The following is a 20430-nucleotide window of genomic DNA, read 5'->3' on the forward strand; positions in this document are numbered from 1 at the left end:
GGCAATGCGGTTGATGTGCTGTACATGGACTTCCAAAAGACGTTTGATAAAGTGCCACAGAATAGGCTTGCTAGCAAAGTTGAAATCCATGGAATAAAAGGGATATGAAATTGGCTAAGTGATAGGAAACAGAGCTGTGCTGAACAGCTGTTTTTTGGACTGGAGGAAGGTAAACAGTGGTGTTCCCCAGGGGTCTTTACTCAGACCACTGCTTTTCTTGATGTACGTTAAAGACTTAGATGTGGGTATACAAGGCACAATTTCAAAATTTGCAGATGACACAAAACTTGGAAGTATAATGAACAGTGAGGAGGATAGTGATGGACTTCAAGGAAACCTAGGCCCCTATTTTCCACTTGCTGGATTTTTAGCACACGCGCATGTTAACATATGATTTTTTTTTTAATGTACGTTTGCGGCAGAAAACAAACCCGGGACTTTCGGCAAAGAAATATTTGAATTTGGCACAGTGCTCTCCGAAGTTAGTCTGGGGGTGGGTGGAGCTTCAAGTCTGCGCTAAAAACTCTGGGCATGCACGAAAAGCTGAAGTTGCCAGGGCGGCCCAGAGACACTGAAGCCCGCTCTCCCAAAAGGTTGGTTTACCCCCCCCCCCCCCCCCGCCAGCCCGGACCTGCTGCCACCACTTCCCCCACCCCTGGCTGGATCTGCTGTAATCCCAGGCCGAAAGGACTGCTCTCCTCCAGCTGGATCCGTTGCAATCCCCGACTGAATGGCCCTCCCGCTCCCGAACTTCAACTCTCAGTGGGAGCGGGACTGAGCGGGGGGGGGGGGGGGGGGGCCATTCGACCCGGGATTGCAGCGGGTTCGGCCATTGGGGAGCAGTCCTATGGCCCGGGATTGCAGCAGGGGAGCAGTCCTTTCAGCCCGGAAATCATCTTCACTTGCTCTAAAAAGAGTTCCCTGTGGGGGGGAAAGGTATTTTATTGTGTATTCTTATTGCCTCGCTCTTGTCCTCTTGTGCGCCGCGCTGATTCCTTGCGTTAACGTATGCTTTTTTTTGTGAGGCTTTTAGGCAGTGTGTGCCTCGCTGAAAAAAATCGTGGACTGCCAAAATCGATTTAAGTTCACAAACGGTGCCCGATCCCATTTTGACTTGTATCTGCGACAAAAATGTTTAAAGTGGCGCACACAGTCAGTGCCAGCATCCAAATGTTGGCAAAAGTTGAAAAATTAGTATTTCACGCCAAAAAACGGTGCACAATCATGGCGAAAATAGGGGCCATAGACAGGCTGGTGGAATGGGCAGACATGTGGCAGATAAAATTTAATGCAGAAAAGTGCAAAGTGATACATTTTGGTAGGAAGAATGAGGAGTGGTAATATAAACTAAATGATACAATTCTAAAGGGGATGCATGAATAGAGAGACTTGCGGGTGTATGTGCCCAAATGATTGAAGGTGGCAGGGCAGGTTGAGAAAGCAGTGAAAAAAGCTTATGGAATTCTGGGCTTCATAGAGGCATAGAGTACAAAAGCAAGGAAGTTATAATGAACCTTTTATAAAATACTGACTTGGCCTCAACTGGAGTATTGTGTCCAATTCTGGGCACCGCACTTTAGGAAGGATGTGAAGGCCTGGGAGAGGGTGCAACACAGATTTACAAAAATGGTTCCAGGGATGAGCGACTTCAGCTACATGGATAGACTGGGGAAGCGGGGGTTGTTCTCCGAGCAGAGAAGGTTGAGAGGAGATTTGATCGAGGTGCTCAAAATCATGAGGGGGTCTAGACAGAGTAGATAGAGAGAAACTGTTCCCATTGGCGGAAGAGTCAAGAACCAGAGGACACAGATTTAAGGTGATTGGCAGAAGAACCAAAGACTACAGGAGGACAACTTCTTTTACGCAGTGAGTGGTTAAGATCTGGAATTCACTGCCGGCAAGGGTGATGGAGGCAAATTCAATCGTGGCTTTCAAAAGGGAATTGGATAAGTACCTGAATGAAGATAATTTGCAGGGCTACAGAGAAAGGTTGGGGGAGTGGGACTAGCTGAAGTGCTTTTGCAGAAAGCCTTCTCCTGTGCTGTAGCCCATTCTATGTTTCTATGATTATCACTTTCTTCCCTGCCCAGAATAAGGTGTTCCCTTAGTTTGACGTGACTTTTTTGGAAATTCACCTTGTGATGGACTGAACCTGAGTTTTCCTGACATGTTGATACCTGAATTCACTGCACCGCTCTATAGTGATCTTTTTGTTATTTTACTGAAGAATGGTACTGTGCATTAGAGCTGTGAGTCATGGTGTCTCCAGGCCACAACTAAGGTTGCCAATCCCCCAGGATTACCTGGGAGTCTACAGGAATTGAAGATTGATCTCCAGGACATTACTGCGAGCAACTCAGGAGTAAAATCATAGGGGCTGAAAAAATTGTTTTAAAAATTTTGTTCGTTATAAAAATATTAGAGATGGAGAAGAAAGGCTGTTTGACTGAGCACGGCAAGAGGTCGTGTGATGAAACCTCCCAGGGATACATCCAACCTGAGTTGGTATCCCTCGGCGTAATTCAGGTAGACTTGGATTGGAATTGCAGTGGGATTCAATCTGCCAGCCTGCTGCTTGCCCCACCATTTCTGGACACGGTAGAGTCATACAGAGCATCCATCCATCCATCCATGTGTGGGCAGGCATATTGTGATATTATGTAATACGCTGCATTTCTTATCATTTTGTGGCATAGTAATAACACTGGATGCCAGGAATGTTCTGCATCTCTGATGCTCAGCACTGCTGTGGGAGGTAGAGAGATCATTTAAAATTTAGATGCCCCAAGAGCCAAAGTAATTAATTGACTTGGGTAACAAATTCAGAAAAAGGATTGGGAGGATTTCCATCAGCAGCATTGAAGCCACAGCCAAAACTGAGTTTGCCAAAATTCTGTAAATGACCCTGAGCAGGAAAATCATACAATCAGGGACTCCTCTGTCGCAGGTGGAAGCTGTGCTCTAATTCCACAAAAGCAAAAAATCTAGGCCTTGGTTTTTGCTGTTTGTTAAACTGCCAAAAATACACTGCCTAGTTCTCAATAACCTTAAAACGTTGCTATTTTCCCACATCTATCCCAAACATGTGAAAGTTATATATTTGGATGATGGATTTGGAAGACAGTCTAAACAAGAGTATGTGTTGTTAACCAACACAATTGAGATCACCTTTTCATTTGCCTCTTTTGCATTCTACCTGTTTAATGAAAGATAGAAATTAGTTTGCATGTTGTTGCTTGGAGTCTGGCACGTAAGATAAATTCACCATAAATGCATATGTCACCATGAAAATACATTTTCTGACAGAAGTATGAGAAACCAGGATTTTCAAGTGATAATTGGCAGTCCTAATTACAAACAGTGTCAAAATGTAGTTACTAAGGAATGAAGCTGTAACACGAAGATCCTTTCCATCCCTCAGTAAGTGTACTGCATTTCCCTGAAGGCAATCTCCGTGAGTTGATTCACTGCACATAAATCAGGCTGATTGCAGAATTCTATGCTTTGAGCAAGCACTTGTGTGGGGATGCTGACATAAGAACATAAGAATTAGGAGTGGGAGTAGACCTTCGGCCCCATTCAATAAGATCATGGCTGATCTTCTACCTCAACTCCACTTTCCTGTACTATCCCCATATCCCTTCATTCCCTTGCTATCCAAATATTCTGGTCGCTGGTCATAAAGACCAGGAACGAGAATTTTGTTCGTCCACTACTGAATTGAAATCTTCAAGTTGGGATTTTTGACCAAACATCATGTAATTCTGGAATATTTTCAGAGAATGGCACTAGATTGGAAAGGCAAACAAAAGCCATCAGTTATCAGAAGAAGTCTGAAAAACTTGGAACTCCTGATCCTTAAAAGGTGGCAAGTGATAGGGGTCCTTGTAAGTGCTATATATAAACAGTTTGCGTTTACATAGCGCCTTTAACTAAACATCCCAAAGCACTTCATTGAGATGCAGTCAAAAAATGAATGCTGAGCCAAAGGAGATATTCTGAATGGTCATTAAAAACTTGGTCAAAGAGGTGGGTTTTAAACGGTCTTAAAGGAGGACAGGGAGGTGGAGAGGTTTGGGGAGGAAATTTCAGATCATTGGGCCTCAGCAGCTAAAGGCATAGCAGGGCAAAGGGGAGATTAATTCTGAGCATTATTATGTTAAACCATGATTGTATATGAAAGACATGGGTCGAAAGTGTTTTTTTTAAAAAGAGCCATTTCAGGACTGATGTCAGGAAGCACTTCTTCACACAAACAAATTATTAATATCTTTAATGGTCTCCAGATAAGGAAATGGAGGCAAGAAATTGGGAATCATTGAAGAGGCAACTCGAAGCTGCGTTAGGAGACCTTGACCTAGACAATCGTTGACGACCCCCCATAAACGTCCAATGTGGCGGGAGCCTGATGCATGCACATTTAACACCACCAGCCATATTGGTAAAGGCTTCATATAGGCATATGCAAAGGGCCTAATGCATGTTTGAAGCCCCCTATCCAAAATTCAAAAGCGACTGACTACAGCATGTGCTGTGCAGAAAGAGTCTGAAACAATAAAGAAATAGGCATGCTGTTTGCTGCCATGGCTGTCACTGTTGCTATTAGTAACTGCTATCAATTTCTAAAGTACAGTAAGCAACTCACTTCTCCACTGAGTTTATAGAGACTGCACCCTTTATTGTAAGCGCATCATCTATCCTCTCATAATTGTAGCTTGTCAGCTTGATATAACTGTTGTGGTGCCATATTTTAGCTATTGCCAATAAATTAGACACACTTGAAGAACATATTGGTAACTTTTTTCGTGCGTGTTTGTAACAAAGTGCCACCGAATCTTCTCATTTATCCCACTGACAGAACCCAAACATAGTATTACTATCATTATCAGTTTAGTTAATGTTGTTTGAAGCTTTCAATTCATATTCCTAGAAACTATGCAGTTGAATTTTGTCAGAGTCCACATGCTGTGAAAAGCTAAATGCAGATAACTGCAGTGCATATCAATCACTGTGTGGGCGTGCACTTGGGAACAGGACTGAAGGCAGAATAATCAAACATCTTGCCCTGATTTCTTTTAAAGGTGTATAATCTGCACAGTGGTTGATGTGTAGCAGTATTAACTAGTACAAGAAGACTGTGATGTCGGAGAATGCATTGCTGTTTCTTTAATACCACTTTAGAGTTACAAGTCCCTGCATTGAGTTGTGCATGGAATATATGAGCGCCAATTGGAGACTTTGCCCTAATTTGTGCTGGCTTGTTTTCCTCACTGTGCGACTGGATCGATTGGCAGCTATGCTGATATCACCACAACTCTCATTACAAGAGGCTAAAATCCTTCAGTAACATTAATACCTTGTGATGTTTTTCTGTGTTAAATGCAAGTTGCTGTTAGACTTAATACTATGATTTTAATTATACCCTCTTTTGGTCTATCTTTTTTAAATGTTTAAGAATTTAGGACGCTTTTTTAGATTATCAAGTTGTGGCAGGATTGTGCATGAGGCTACTCTGTTTTGGTCAATGCAATACTGAAAATAGATTTTCTACTTTAGACTTGGTTTCCTCTCACCGCTCAGCTTTGTGAACCTGCAAATGTGGAAGCGCTTCAATTTTTAACGTGATGTACTTATGCCATAAAATTGTATTTAAAAGAAACAAAATACAGTGCATATATCAGAAGAAAAGGTACTTGCATTTATATAGTGCCATTCACAACCACCGGACGTCCCAATGCGCTTTACAGCCAATTATGTACTTTTTGAAGTGTAATCACTGTTGTAATGTAGGAAACACGGCAGCCAATTTGGGCACAGCAAGCTCTTACAAACAGCAGTGTGACAATGACAAGATAATCTGTTTTTGTTATGTTGATTGAGGGATAAATATTGGCCAGGGCACCGGGGATAACTCCGCTGCTCTTCTTTGAAATAGTGCCATGGGATCTTTTACGTCCACCTGGGGGCCTCGGTTTAATGTCTTATCCGAAAGACAGCACCTCTGACAGTGCAGCGCTCCCTCAGCACTGCACTGGAGTGTCGGCCTAGATTTTTATGTTCAAGTCTCTGGAGTGAGACTTGAACTCGCAACCTTCTGACTCCGAGGCGAGGGTACTGCCAACTGAGGTACAGCTGAGGATACATTTTTTTTTAAAGCCTAAAATTGCAATAAAACACCAAAATAAAGATTTTGTTTTCTGCCGCAATTGAACGTCTGGCCATAATTTGTAGAGAGCTTCCAAGCAAGTGCAATTGCAGGAGACTCGTATATAAGGTTCTGTAACTTGGGGGAGCCCCCCATTGTTATGGGCGGAGATGCCTCGGCAGAAAGATATTATGGTTATGTGCGTAACTCACTCGTGCCCAAAATTCATGATATTTTAGGCCGTAGAGTTGCTTTGCGCACGTCTGAGCACAAATACGCAAAAAATTCCAGGCCTGTGAGGTGACCCTGTATCCTGTGCAATCACTGACTTTATATGCTCTGGATCTTCGATTCCTTTCATATATACATTCAGAAGATGACCTGCAGTGTGCCAAATTCATAATTTGTGAAAATTCATTTTCATTTGTCTCATTTTGTTTCTGTGCTTTTAAATATTTAAAGAATAAAATGTAATCCAAGTCTTTATTTTAAGATAAATCATACATTGTTTTAAAATCCCGAAATTTCTCTGATTATCTTGTTCTTCGAGCAGAGATGGCGAAGAGGAGATTTGATAGAAGTGTTTAAAATAATGAAGGGTTTAGATAAAGTAATAAGGAGAAACTGTGGTTGAAGGGTCGATAACAGAGTGCACAGATTTAAGGCGATTGACAAAAGAACCAAAGGCGACATAAAGAAAATCTTTTAAAATCAATGAGTGATTGCAATTTGGAATGCACTGCTGAATCGGGTGGAGAAAACCAATTCAGTAGAAGCCTTCAAAAGGGAATTAGATAAATACTTGAGTGGGACTAACTGGATTGCTTTTCGAAGAATTGGGCAGACTCGATGGGCCAATTAGCATCCTGTGCTGTGCTCTTCTATCATTACATCATAGTGATTGACAGTGACCATGAATGCCTATGTAATAAATCACAAGCAGTCTTCCATGTCATAGATTTTGTCTAATAGAACACAGGGTATTTAACATGAAATGTGTCTCATCAGTACACCAAAAATTTAGGTTGGCTTAGCATAGTAAGATCTGTCCCAAAAAGATTTGTTGAATTGATTTTTTTTTCAAGCCACTGTGGTAGTTCATTAATGCTGTGTAAAATATAAAAGGAGTGTCACATCCGCTACAGTGATGAACGAGACTTCCCCATAAATTCTACCTTGCGAGTTGTCAGAGTTCTCTTACAAAATGTCCACCTGGCATTATCTAGAGTTGAATGGCTGGTTGTAGACAAATGTGTTAGTGGGGTGCATGGAGCCAAACTCATTGGTTCAGTCGGCCCAACCTGCACATTGGGCTGCAACTGATGCTAGACAGGTAACTTCGAACCAAAAACCAGTGCCTTTGCCCTCAAACACATTCTGCATCCTGCTGTCTCAAGATGTGGGGTAGACACACAACTGGCTCCTGTGGCTCACATGGCTATTGGTGAGAGCAATGTAGGACAATCTTAGTGCTTTGTGAGTTGGCCTAGAGTGGAGAATCCTACAACTGTATTTTGTTTTTGCACCACTTTTCCACGCCACTGCTGTCAGATGTTTTATGTTAGGGCTTCTGATCCCTTTTCTTCCTCCAATTATCACACAGATAAAATGAGCATACCTTGGATTGTCCTGGAATCACCAGGAAGTGAAGATTAACTACCTGGGAACCGCTGCGAGCAAGCAACCCTGGAGAAAAATCAGTGGGGCATTTAAAAAAAAAAGTTTTTATTTTTCTTTGAACACTTTCATTTATTGGTCATAGAAATATTGCAGGTGGAGGTGGGGGGTGGGAGAAAGGGTGTTTGTGTGGGGCAGTTGGAGGTGTGAGGTTCTGCGATGAAACCTCAAGGAGTCTATTCAACCAGTGCTGGCAACCCTCACATACCTCCTTTTGGAGGAATCAGTTATGGATATGGATGAATCATCTATGTAGAATGATTTATGAGCATATAGCTTTGGATTTGGCTGCAACTTCAGACTTTTGATTTAAGCTGCTGCTTAAGACATTGATTAATGGAGTGCAGATAAAAGTGGACAGTGAACAAATGTGTTGTATATACTGTACGTAGGGTGTGAGGGACATCCACATTGCATTAACATAATTATGTGTGAAAAAGCATTTTTATGCAGTGATTGATAAAACTGCTTTGATGACTATGCAGACATACCCCCCTTCCTGCTCACAAAGTCAAAAGGCAAGGTCATTTACGTTTAACAGTGTTTTGGTACCATAAAAACGCTCAATTCTTTTTCTTGTCTTTTTAGAAAAATGGGGATATTGCCATTAGAAAAATTTTAAAATGTTTAAATCATTTTTGTTTCTTTCTTGAATGCTTTGGGCAAACTGTTTGGGAGGAGTTGTGACGGTGAGAGAGAGCTAAGCCAGTGTGCACAGTTTCAAATGGGGGTGGGAGTCCATTCTTAATCGGCGCAATTTTCAACTTCAGCGGAGGGATAAAACGGGCAGAAGAGCATCGGTCCCCCATTAAACTTCCACCGTATTTTCCTTTCCGTTGACTTCAATGGAAAATAAAATCAGGCAGGGTGTGTAATGGGCGTCCAATTCATGACTGCCTGTTTTGCATCCCTGCCGAAGGTGAATTGTACCTCCACTGTGTCTAAAATCAAAGGGCTAATTTTAACTGCAGGTGGGAATCTTTGTCTGAGACCGTGACAGATTTTAACTGCTGGGCCTCATTTGAATGCTGCCAGTCAGGTGTTTTCCCCTCAGCTGCGTGGCCGCACACCAATCAGGAGATGGAGGGATGTGCCGATGGGGCCAGGGCAGCAGAGACCCAGACTCCCAGACTTTCCTTGTGGGGCCCGGGGCCTGGAGCCCCTCCTAGATGCACTAAGGAAAGTTTTTTTTTCAAACTTGCATTGTTAGCTTCCCAACAGCTTTACCTGGCGGGGCAGCTATTGGCTCACTGCCCTCTTAGGAACAGGTTAAAATGCTGTCGGGGTCCCACATAGATCAGGGGACACTGATTTGCATTTAGTAATGACTTGCGACACTGCTCTGTCGGTGTAAATGTGTCTAGTAAAGGGTTGGGGTGCTTAGAAGGCCTATGGCCTCCCTGACCAGAATCTAAAAGGGGGAAACTCCCAGTGGTGCTGGTATCTGGTCTCTATTCCAACCCTTTTTCCCCCCACCCTCTGGTGTAAGTGAGAAATAACTCTCCAGCCGTAGGCATTTTGGGGCCATCCTTTCCAACAAACGGGTACAGAATCTGTGAAATGTGTATGTCGCGTTGTCCAACTTGCATTCTGCTGCAAGTGGTTGAGTGAGGGGTTGGTCCAGGCTCCTATCCATCTATCTGTATTTGGTGACCTGGATCGTTTAAACTCACTGAGACTCTCCTGTGAATTTTGTTTCTGGCAGAGTTTGTGAATCCCATTTTAACTGCCACTTCGCGGCTACAGTCTTGCACTGATGGGTATGGGGGAACGTGTGGAAAAGAGCAGCAATTTTTGTGACTGTCATGCACAACAAAATGACTGCTCATTTCACTCTTTCCATGCCTCGGAGTCAGAAGGTCATGGGCTCAAGCCTTGCTCCAGAGACTTGAGCACGTAATGCATGAATGTATGAAAGGAAAATCATGATTTACAAACCTACTGGAGTTTCTTGAGGATGTAACTGATAGAATAGATCAGGGAGAACCAGTGGATGTAGTGTATTTGGATTTTCAGAAGGCCTTTGATAAAGTCCCACATAAGAGGTTAGTGTGCAAAATTAAAGCACATAGAATTGGGGTAATGTATTGGCATGGATTGAGAATTGGTTAACTGACAGGAAACAGAGAATAGGAATAAACGGGTCTTTTTCGGGGTGGCGGGCAGTGACTAGTGGGGTACCACAGGGATCAGTGCTTGGGCCCCAGCAATTCACAATATATACAGATGATTTGGTTGAAGGAATCAAATGTAATATTTCCAAGTTTGCTGACGACATAAAACTAGGTGGGATTATGAGTTGTGAGGAGGATACAAAGATGCTGCAAGGCGATTTACATAGGCTGAGTAAGTGGGCAAACACGTGACAGATGCAGTATAATGTGGATAAATGTGAAGTTATCCACTTTGGTAGGAAAAACATAAGGACAAAATATTATTTAAATAGTGATGGCTTGGGAAGTGTTGATGTACAAGGACACCCAGGTCCTTCTGTACATCAGTCATTGAAAGCAAACAAGCAGGTGCAGCAAGTAGTTAGGAAGGCAAATGGTATGTTGGCCTTCATTGCAAGAGTACAGGAGCAAGGATGTCTTACTACAGTTATACAGGGCCTTGGTGAGACCGCACCTGTATTATTGTGTACAGTTTTGGTCTCCTTACCTAAGAAAGGATATACTTGCCATAGAGGGAGTGCAGCGAAGGTTCACTAGACTAATTCCTGGGATGGAAGGACTGTCGTATGAGGAGAGATTGGGTCAACTAGGCCTGTATTCACCAGAGTTTCGAAGAATGAGAGGGGATCTCATTGAAACGTATAAAATTCTGACTGGGTTGGACAGACTGGATGCGGGGAGAGTGTTTCCCCTGGCTGGGAAGTCTAGAACAAGGGGTCACAATCTCAGGATACCGGGTACGAAATTTTGGACCGAGATAAGGAGAAATGTTTTCACTCAGAGGGTGTTGAACCTGTGGAATTCTCTACCACAGAAGGCTATGGACGCCAAGTCACGGAATATATTTAAGAGTGAGATAGATTTCTAGAAACAAAAGGCATCAAGGGGTATGGGAAAAAAGTGGGAATATGGGGCCCAAGTTTCCACACGATAAAAAACGGTTGCCCCTCCGAGCTGGGCGCCCGTTTTTCGCGCTTAAAACGACGCCAGAAAAAAAACTCGCGATTCTGGAGAGCCCTGCAGCTCCTTGTCTGTTTGGCGCGGCGCCCAGGGGGGCGGAGCCTACACTCGCGCCGATTTTGTAAGTGGGAGGGGGCAGGTACTATTTAAATTAGTTTTATTCCTGCCGGCAACCCTGCGCGTGCGCGTTGGAGCGTTCGCGCATGCTCTGTGTGAAGGAAACATTGGCACTTGGCCATTTTTGTAGATCTTTGTAGCTGTTTAATTTTTGAACATTTTTTAATAAAAGCACATTGCCATCAGCACATCAGCACTGAGGCTTCCTGCAGCCTTCTCACCTGTCTCCTTCCCGCCCGCCGTCTGGAATGGCTTCCTCCTCCCCCCCCCCCCGCTGCGTTCGGGTCCACCCGCCGTCGGGAATGGCTTCCTCCTCCCCCCCCCACCCCCCCCGCCCCTGCCGTCAGGAACGAACGAACAAACTTGAGGCTGGCTGAAGCACTTTCACACAGGTAGGAAGATGGTTTATTTAATCTTTTCTTTGCTTATAAATGTTTATTCAGGTTGGATTTATTTGTAGAAGTATAAATAAGGATTTATTGTAGAATTTAATGACTTCCCTTCCCCCCCCCCCCCTCCCCCCCACCTCGTTCTGGACGCCTAATTTGTAACCGCCTGATTTTTTAATGGGTAGACAAGGTTTTTTCAGTTCTACAAAAATCTTCACTTGCTCCATTCTAAGTTAGTTTGGAGTACGTTTTCACTGTGGAAACTTTGAAATCAGGCGTCAGTGGCCGCACACGCCCCCTTTTGAAGAAAAAAATTCTGTTCCAAAATAGAACTGTTCTACCTGACTAGAACTACAGAAAAAAAAATGTGGAGAATTGCGATTTCTAAGATAGTCTGTTCTTCACCGGTTGCTCCTAAAGATCAGGTGCAAATCATGTGGAAACTTGGGCCCGAGGTGTTGAGATAGAGAATCAGCCGTGATCATATTGAATGGCGGTGCCATTCTATTAATGGCACTGTTGGAGGTGCCTTTTTAGATGAGATCTTAAACCAAAGCTCCATCTACTCTCCCAGATGGGTGTAAAAGTTCCCATGGCATGATTTGAAGAAGAGCAGAGGACTTCCTCACCCCTCACCCCTAGTGTCATGGCCAAAATATATAGCTCAAGCAATACCACTTAAACAAAGTCGCTTCTCATATATTTTAGAATATGTGACCTTGCAGTTTGTAAATTAGATGTGTTTCCCTACATTATCAGTGAGTACACATCAAAAGTACTTTAGTGGCTGTGAAGTACTGAGTCATGAAAGATGTTACGTAAGTTCAAGTTTGTCCATTCTAGTCCACCCTATACTTGCATACACTCTGTTGATGAAGACTATGTTTTCACATGCAAATAACATTGTATGCAAGCTCACGGGGTAAATTGGTTCCTTTTGCAGTGGTTTGAGTCTTGAGGAGTTAATATTCAACACAACCCAGTGTCATTAGTCCCAAAAAAGCGCAGCCTCTTCATAACTTCCTGTGCAGCATGACTCTGCAGGTGTTGTGGAATGTTTGTGGGGGAAAACGACTGCAGCATAGGAAATGTTGAATCAAAAAATGTACTGTGAACTGTTCAAAGGTTATTTATATTGACTCACAGGAAACTTGTAGTGGGGACTTGTTTTAGATGTAGACAGACTTTGAAGAGTTTTTTTTTTAAAAAGGCCAATGGAATCAACTTTCACAATTATATAGCCGGAACTTAGGGAAGTATAAAGACCAGGAAAGACTCTACAGTCTGCCATGTCCTTAAAAAATGAATACCTCTCACTCGCTCACTCACTCAAATAAGTATCCAATTTTTCCTTAAGTTCTGCATTTTCTGCCACCATGGGCAGTTTTTCCCACATGTTCACCACTTATGAGCACAGAAGTTAATCTCAGCTGTCCGTGTACTGCCCATTTACTGAGCTTGGTCCGAGACCCTTCGTTCTGGAGTTTGTGGCAAGTCTTAAAACATATTCCGAAGTTCAACTTAGTAATTCTCTTAAACGTAATTGGAACAAAAGTGCCATAGGAACTGTTAAAACTGGTACGCTATTAGCTTTGTTTTAAAAAAAAAACCAGAAATTGTGAATAGTAAAATGAAATGTTGCCTCAGAAGCAGCTTGCTGAGCAGGTCCAGTGTATTTTTGGCTTTGTTGCTGTTCTAATTGTCATCAAGCTATAGATTGAGTGCAATTGGGTAAGCAAGGCTACATGATTGGTTGAACATTCCTTGTCTGTAGTGTAATAGCAATTATCGACAGAAAATGTGTTATTAAATATGCTATTTTCAAGAAACTGGATTGTGCTATATATGTAATGTAAGTATTTTAATGATTTATTAGTGTTTCCTGCTGGGACCATGTTATTATTCCTGAGAGCGTTTCTGGTTGCTATAGCCCAGGTGCAGTTTAAGTGCTTTTCAGACTACCACAATACCTGATCCATAATCTGACCCTTTTCACACCAGTTCCATTGACTTCCTTTTTTCTTCCCTCTTTTCATGCTGCTCTGTCTCAATGTCCTGCGCAAATTTGATATTTTTGTGCTGCCTGCATCTCTCCGGATTGTTCTTCCATCTTCTTCAGCTCGCTTGTTTGTCTTCTCCCAGTCTGCTTGTCTCTTTTTTTAAAATTCTGACCACAGCAAATGAGCAAAAACTGGAGAGTAGTGGTGTACACAAACTATTTGGCGTACACAACATGCCACTAAGTGTTAAATGCATGTTGTTTTACAGCAGTGGGCCTGGAATTTATTTTTGCATTTGAGGAGCCCTTGAAACAGCGTGCACTCACTCCTGTCACTTCTGCTGCAGATAATTGGAGTGCAACTGGGTCCTTTCAAAATGGGAATGTGAAGACGCAAAGGCAGCCTGAGAATGTATTTCACAGTTGAAGATTGTAAAATTGAAGGTGTTTGAAGTAAAATCTAAAGTAAATATGCCAGGAGCTCTGAGGGGGACGAGGGAGTTACAGTGCTGATGTGAAGATGGTGGAGGCTGTCAACGAACGGGGAACATAGAAACAACGCATGGACTAAACATCAATAAGTGCAACTTTGGGGAAGAGCAATGAGAACAAAGGCATTTTTAGGAACCGGAAAAAGCCTTTGGGCCCAACAAAAAACAAAAGCGAAATACTGCAGCTGCTGGAAATCCGAAATTAAAATGGAAAATGCTGGAAATAAAAATAAATGACCTGATGAGTATTTCCAGCATTTTCTGTTTTTGTTTGGGCCTAACAAACCGATCACTTCTCAAAGACCAACCCTAAATACTTGCCATATCTCCCAATCCATTCTTTATCAAAACACATCTACCTGTCTCTATAATCTATTCTGAGGCTTTCCCTGGTAACTTATTCCAAAAAATCTATTGCTCTTTGTATGAACAAACTTCCAGCTGACTTTTCCTTCTTAAACTTGACTTAATTTTTTTTATTGTCCCCTGGAATTTGAAGCCTTTGCAGTTTAACGAGTTGATTTTTGTCAACTCTCTTCATAATCTCCAAGACTTCAAACCTCAACATTTCTGAGAGCTGGAAGGAAGACAGTAGGTAAATCCTCAGCAGATCTTCCACAAGCTAGGCTTTATGTTCTAACTGAGTTGTTCTGCAGTTCATCAAATTTTAGCCCTGTTCCCGACTCGTACTGTCCTTGAGCAGCTTCCCCAGTGAGTGCAGAATTGCAACATGTCTTAAATGTCAAGTTGCCTGAATTAGAAAAGGACCTGCTGACATGGTGCTGATGATTAAAGCGGTGGGAAGAGCAGTGAGCGCTGTTCAAAATTTGGCTATAAGCCATACAGAGTACCAATGAGGTGGTCCTTGGGTTTCGAGAGCAACCCCGCTTGAATTTTTGAAGAAGAATTACCCACAACAATATGACAGTTGGCTTTACCACCCGAGCATGATGAAGGAGATGTTCACCAACCTTCTGGCCTTCACGCAAAGGAACAGAGCAAGTGCAAGTGATTTGGAATATGTGGTGGAAGTTCCAAGGAGCTTCAATAGCCACAAAACAGAACTGCAAACTAGTGAGTGACACATCTGTGGCTGTGATAACTGCAAGTCACTGAAAGACCATTTTACTTTGTTTCTAGAGTGTATGGCCAACAGCAATAAGTTGAAACTAGTAATTATTTTAAAATTGAAGATTATTGAAAAACAATTGACTCATCAAAGCCAATGTAAAATGTAGCTTGAACGGTTGACTGACTGGAGACCTGATGCTGCTGTGTGTCTGAGTAGTGTTGGTGTGAGCACAAAGGATTTCAAATTGTTTTGATTTAAAATTTTATTCTAGTATTGTCTTGATACTGGCCTTGTTATAAACCCATCAGCTGGGAAGAATTAAGTTCCCTCTGGCAAACAAACCCTGTGATTGCAATAACTTCAACTAACTGCTATATATAGTCATGACAGCAAAGATTTAAGAGTTGTTGTCAGAAAGCTGTGGGAAACTTAGATGTCTGACCTATTTTCACGATAGGCGATAGAATGGGGAAGGCTGCTGTTGCAGAAGTGTGAGCATGTGTGGCCAATCCTCGAGTTTGTGCTCAACAACTTCTGTGACGGGATTCACAAAGGCTGGAATCTAATCCAGCCTATTGTATGTCATACAAGCGTGACCTAGAACACAGGAGTAACTGGAACTTGCATTAAATCACTACTGGGAGACCTTTGTGATGGCTGCAGCTGCAATTGGCATTAAACCAAATCTGGAAACTTTTGTTGAATGATTACAAATAATTCAGATAGTTGGCAGAAGCATCTTTTTAAATTTCTAATGACCGTTCTGACCTTTCACACAGCACTGTTTTCTCTGATTGGAGAGTGCTGCAAACAGGCAGTATAACTCCACAATCTGCGAATACAACTCCAAACCTAGATACAAGTGTAACATAGGCACTAACAGAGTCTGAATCTGATGGAGATGAGGAAGAAACCATCTGCGATTTCTACAAAGGGATATTCAGTTGAGGACAGAATTGAGCTGTTCCTGTCAGGCAGAGGTGATGGAGAGTTCCCTAGATGTGGCCCTGAATTATGACTGTGCTTTAGCAGCTGCTGACGACATATTCTGCAGTTTAGTCTTTTTGATGCATAATGTCTTACTATGTTTCATTGCCCTGGTATTTTACTGTTGCCAGTTTGATCAAAGCAACAATTAAGCTACACCTCCAAATGATGCAGTGAAAGTTGTATTAGAGAAATCTAAGTTAACTGATTTACAATATTGTGCAATTTATTTGTATTTTCATTTATACAGCTTTTCATTTCAAGTCACACAGATGAATATTACTGTTCAGTTGCACCTCAGTTTCATCTGCCATGCACCAATCTTAATTAATAGTGTTTTACAAAATATCAGCTCAAAGATATTTTTGTGTTTTTTAATATTACAAAGGGCATGTATTATCTCTGAGTGTCCAATGTGATAATTGTTAGAGAGGGAGATGTGGCTGTCATAGACAATTAGATGTTCGAATCATAGAATGGTTACAGCACGGAAGAAGGCCATTCGGCCCATCGAGCCCCAGCCGACTCAGCTAGTCTCACTCCCCTGCCCATTCCCCATAGCCCTGCAATTGTTTTTCCTTCAGACACTTCTCCAACTCCCTTTTTTGAAAAATAAAATTGAGTCTGCCTCCATCACTCTTTCAGGCAGTGAATTCCAGATCTTGACCGCTCGCTGCCTTTTTAAAAAAAAAGCTGCTTCTTAATCGCCTTTGGTTCCTTTGCCAATCACCTTAAATATGTGTCCTCTGGTTCTCGACCCGTCTGCCAATGGGAACAGTCTCACTATCTACTCTGTCGCGTCCCCTCATGATTTTGAATGTTGTACAAGGAATTCTGATAAGTGATGTGCAATGCAATTTTTACAGGAGAAGATAGCATTATCTGAGAGACAGCATTATGTAGTTTACATGGTATATGTGAAACATTGTTACATTGTTGCAAAATTCCTTCACTTAGTAACTGGCCTGTATGTGTTGAAAATTACTCCCCCCAAAATGCCCTCTCAGCACAATGTTCCCCTTTCAGCAGGATCATCAGATTCTGCAACTCTTGAACTGGTTCATGCGTGTGGTGAGTGTTATGTTTTGATATTTCATCATCTCCTTCTGAGGAAATGCCTCATCTTTAATCACTTTTCCAGATATCCAAATTCTAATATGGAAGAATCATAGAATCTTATAGTTCAGAAGGAGACCATTCAGCTATTTAATTAGTTCCACTCTCCCGCTCATTTCCATAGCCCTGAATATTTTTTCCTTTTTCAGGTAGATAGCTAATTCCATTTTGAAAGTTATCACTGAATCAGTTTCCACCATCCTTTCAGGCAGTGAATTCCACATCATAAAAACTTGCGTTTTTTTTTTCTCCTCTCTGGTCCTTTTGCCAATGATCTTCAATCTGTCAGTGGAAACAGTCCCATTTTACACTGCATGAGCTTCATTGCATGAGTTTTCAAATTTGGAACCTCAAAAGTGTAGCAATGAAAGTTATATATTCGCAGTAAAATATTGCCATATCACTTCTAAATGTCTGCTTCACATAATTAATTGCTTTTAAAGTGCAATATCAATTGTTATGTAAGCAAAGCTAACAACCATTCTTTACCATCAGTGTCTCACGTATAATTAGATGAAAGATGAGCTAAGATTTCTTTTTGTTTTGGTCATGTTGGGCCAAAAATTGCAGTCGGAGGCTTCCCGCGGGCGGATGCCTCTGACCGAAATTATTTTCACGAAAGTGTCCGGTGGTCCCAGAGGAACGAATGCTTGTGTTCCGAGGCCTAGATGCACAGCCCAGCGCAGAGGCCCACATGTCCTAGGAGCGTAAGCACATCCTGGGATCACGTGGACCGAGACCACCAATCATAGTAAAGTATGAGAATACTACATTATCAGTGAGAAAAGCCCATAAAACAAAAAAAAACCCTGCACACATAAATAAAAAGAACACTTCTCTTTTTTTAAAAAGTAATAGAAATTAAATTCAATTCAATTGAATTTTTTGGAAATAAATAGTGTTAAACATAAACTTGCCTTCATGGGCAGGGTATTTAATATAAAAATAAGTTTTTTCTATCTTTTAAAACATTAAAGCTGTACGCCTGCTTTTACCAGGTATAAGAGTTTGAAGGATATTCGCTGGTCAAATAGCCCAAATTTCTGCCCGCAAAGAGATATTTCATAACTCTCAACAAAAATATATTTCAGTGAGAAGGAAAGACTGAGTAGGGAGAATCATCCGTGACTAATCAAGGAAGTAAAGGATGGTATCAAATTGAAAACAATGGCATACAAAGTGGCCAAAATTAGTGGGAAACCAGAGGCTTGGGAAATTTTTAAAAACCAGCAAAGAATGACTAAAAAAAAATAGAGAGAGAAGATGGATTATGAGAGTAAACTAGAAAGAAATATAAAAACAGATAGACACAGCTTCTACAGGTATATACAAAGGAAGAGAGTAGCTAAATTAAACATTGGTGCCCTGGAGGATGTGACTAGGGAATTAATAATGGGGAACAGGGAAATGGCAGAGACTTTGAACAAATATTTTGTATCAGTCTTTACGGTAGAAGACACTACAAGCATCCCAATAATGAATAATCAAGGGTCTATAGGGAGGGAGGAATTTAAAACTATCACCTAAAGAAGTAGCTCTCGATAAAATAATGGGACTAAAAGTGGACAAGTCCCCTGGACCTGATGGCTTGCATCCTAGGGCCTTAAAAGAAGTGGCTGCAGAGATAGTGAATGCATTGCTTTTAATCTACCAAAATTCCCTGGATTCTGGAGAGGTCCCAGCGGATTGGAAAACTGCAAATGTAACACACCTATTTTTTTTTAAAAAAAAGGAGGCAGACAGAAAGCCGGAAACTATAGACCAGTTAGCCTAATATCTGTCATTGGGAAATGCTGGAGTCCATTATTAAAGAAGCAGTAGCAGGACATTTGGAAAAGCATAATACAGTCAAGCAGAGTCAGCATGGTTTTATGAAAGCAAATCATGTTTGACACATTTGCTGGAGTTCTTTGAGGATGTAACGAGCAGGGTGGATCAGGGGGAACCAGTAGATGTGGTGTATTTGGGTTTCCAGAAGGCATTCGATAAGGTGCCTCATAAAAGGTTACTGCACAACATAAAAGCTTACAGGGTTGGGGGTAATATATTAGCACGGATTGGCTAACTAACAGAAAACCGAGAATTGGGATAAATGGGTCATTTTCCGGTTGGCAAACGGTAACTAGTGGGATGCTGCAGGGATCGGTGCTGGGGCCTCAACTATTTACAATCAATATTAATGACTTGGATGAAGGGATCGAATGTAATGTCGCCAAATTTGCTGGTGATACAAAGTTGTGAGGAGGACACACACAATCTGCAAAGGGATATAGGCAGGCTAAGTGAGTGGGCAAACATTTGGCAGATGGAGTATAATGTGGGAACGTGTGAGGTTATCCACTTTGGCTGAAAAAATAAAAAAGCAAATTATTAAATGGAGAGAAATTACAAAATGCTGCAGTACAGAGGGACCTGGGGGTCCTTGTACATGACTAACAAAAAGTTAGTATGAATAATACATTTTGACAGATCGCAAGTGCCGGGTTTAGGCACATGCACTTCGCGCGCCTAAACCCGGAACTTGCAAGGCCTTTTCGGGCGCGTGCGCAGATCGTATGCACCCAGAGAGGTCGCAATTTACAGTCCATTGTTTGAGGGGGGGGAATGTTAGCTAGGACATGCCCATTCCTCTTTCAAAAGCAGCATGAGATCTTAAACCACCGGAATATGCAAACAGACCTCAATTTAACACCTCATCTAAAGGACAACATCTCGTTCAATCTCAATCTTGTACACTGGCCCCTATCTTCTACTTGTCGAAGTTAAATGATCACAAGAAGCTGCCTTCTTGGCTTACCAAGTTTACCTACGTAGATTAGGAATGACCCATGTTTGATGCCACATCTTTGCTGACCGGTAAATATAGCCAGGACCATTGTTGGCACTAAGTTTGGTCGTTGTGCCTCTTGATTAGGAAGGTTGGCATTGGCTAGGGTTCTCGTTCATGATCGTGATTCAGCTAGGAATGGATATCAGGAGACCCTCAGCTGTGATGCCTCATGGAACAGTCTCGTGGAACAGCCAGCTAGTACTCACTGTTGAGGCTCAAGGGGCTACTTGGATGCAGTCATGGCAGATGCCTGCCAACTGTGGAGTCCTACCCAAGCATGGAATCAGTGCCTTGAGGAATGGAGGGCAAGGGAGAAAAATTGTCAAAGGGGAAAAGCATGACTATTAAACTGTAATTAATGTGATTGGAAAAGTTTGTCTGCAGAAGATGATTGCTTTTAAAAGATTTGCTTTCTGATCCTTTCAAACTGTTTTTTTGACAAAGTTGCAGCTTTCTTTGAAGAATCAAGTGAT

The 20430-nt window shown here is 42.0% G+C and overlaps 1 protein-coding gene across 17 annotated transcripts in view; it reads left to right on the forward strand.

Moving 5' to 3' along the window:
- Positions 1 to 20430, forward strand: part of LOC139277579 (band 4.1-like protein 1) — a 298694-nt gene that overhangs the window by 96107 nt on the left and 182157 nt on the right. The window contains exon 1 of one of the 17 annotated variants that reach the window (XM_070896229.1): positions 14782 to 15026. The exons of the other annotated variants lie outside the window; for them this stretch is intronic. The gene's annotated coding sequence lies outside the window, so the exon portion shown is untranslated. Of the gene's footprint in view, positions 1 to 14781; positions 15027 to 20430 lie in introns of those variants that run through there. 17 annotated transcript variants of the gene reach the window in all.

This window comes from Pristiophorus japonicus, chromosome 12 (genome assembly GCF_044704955.1).
Source record: "Pristiophorus japonicus isolate sPriJap1 chromosome 12, sPriJap1.hap1, whole genome shotgun sequence".
Taxonomy (NCBI): domain Eukaryota; kingdom Metazoa; phylum Chordata; class Chondrichthyes; family Pristiophoridae; genus Pristiophorus; species Pristiophorus japonicus.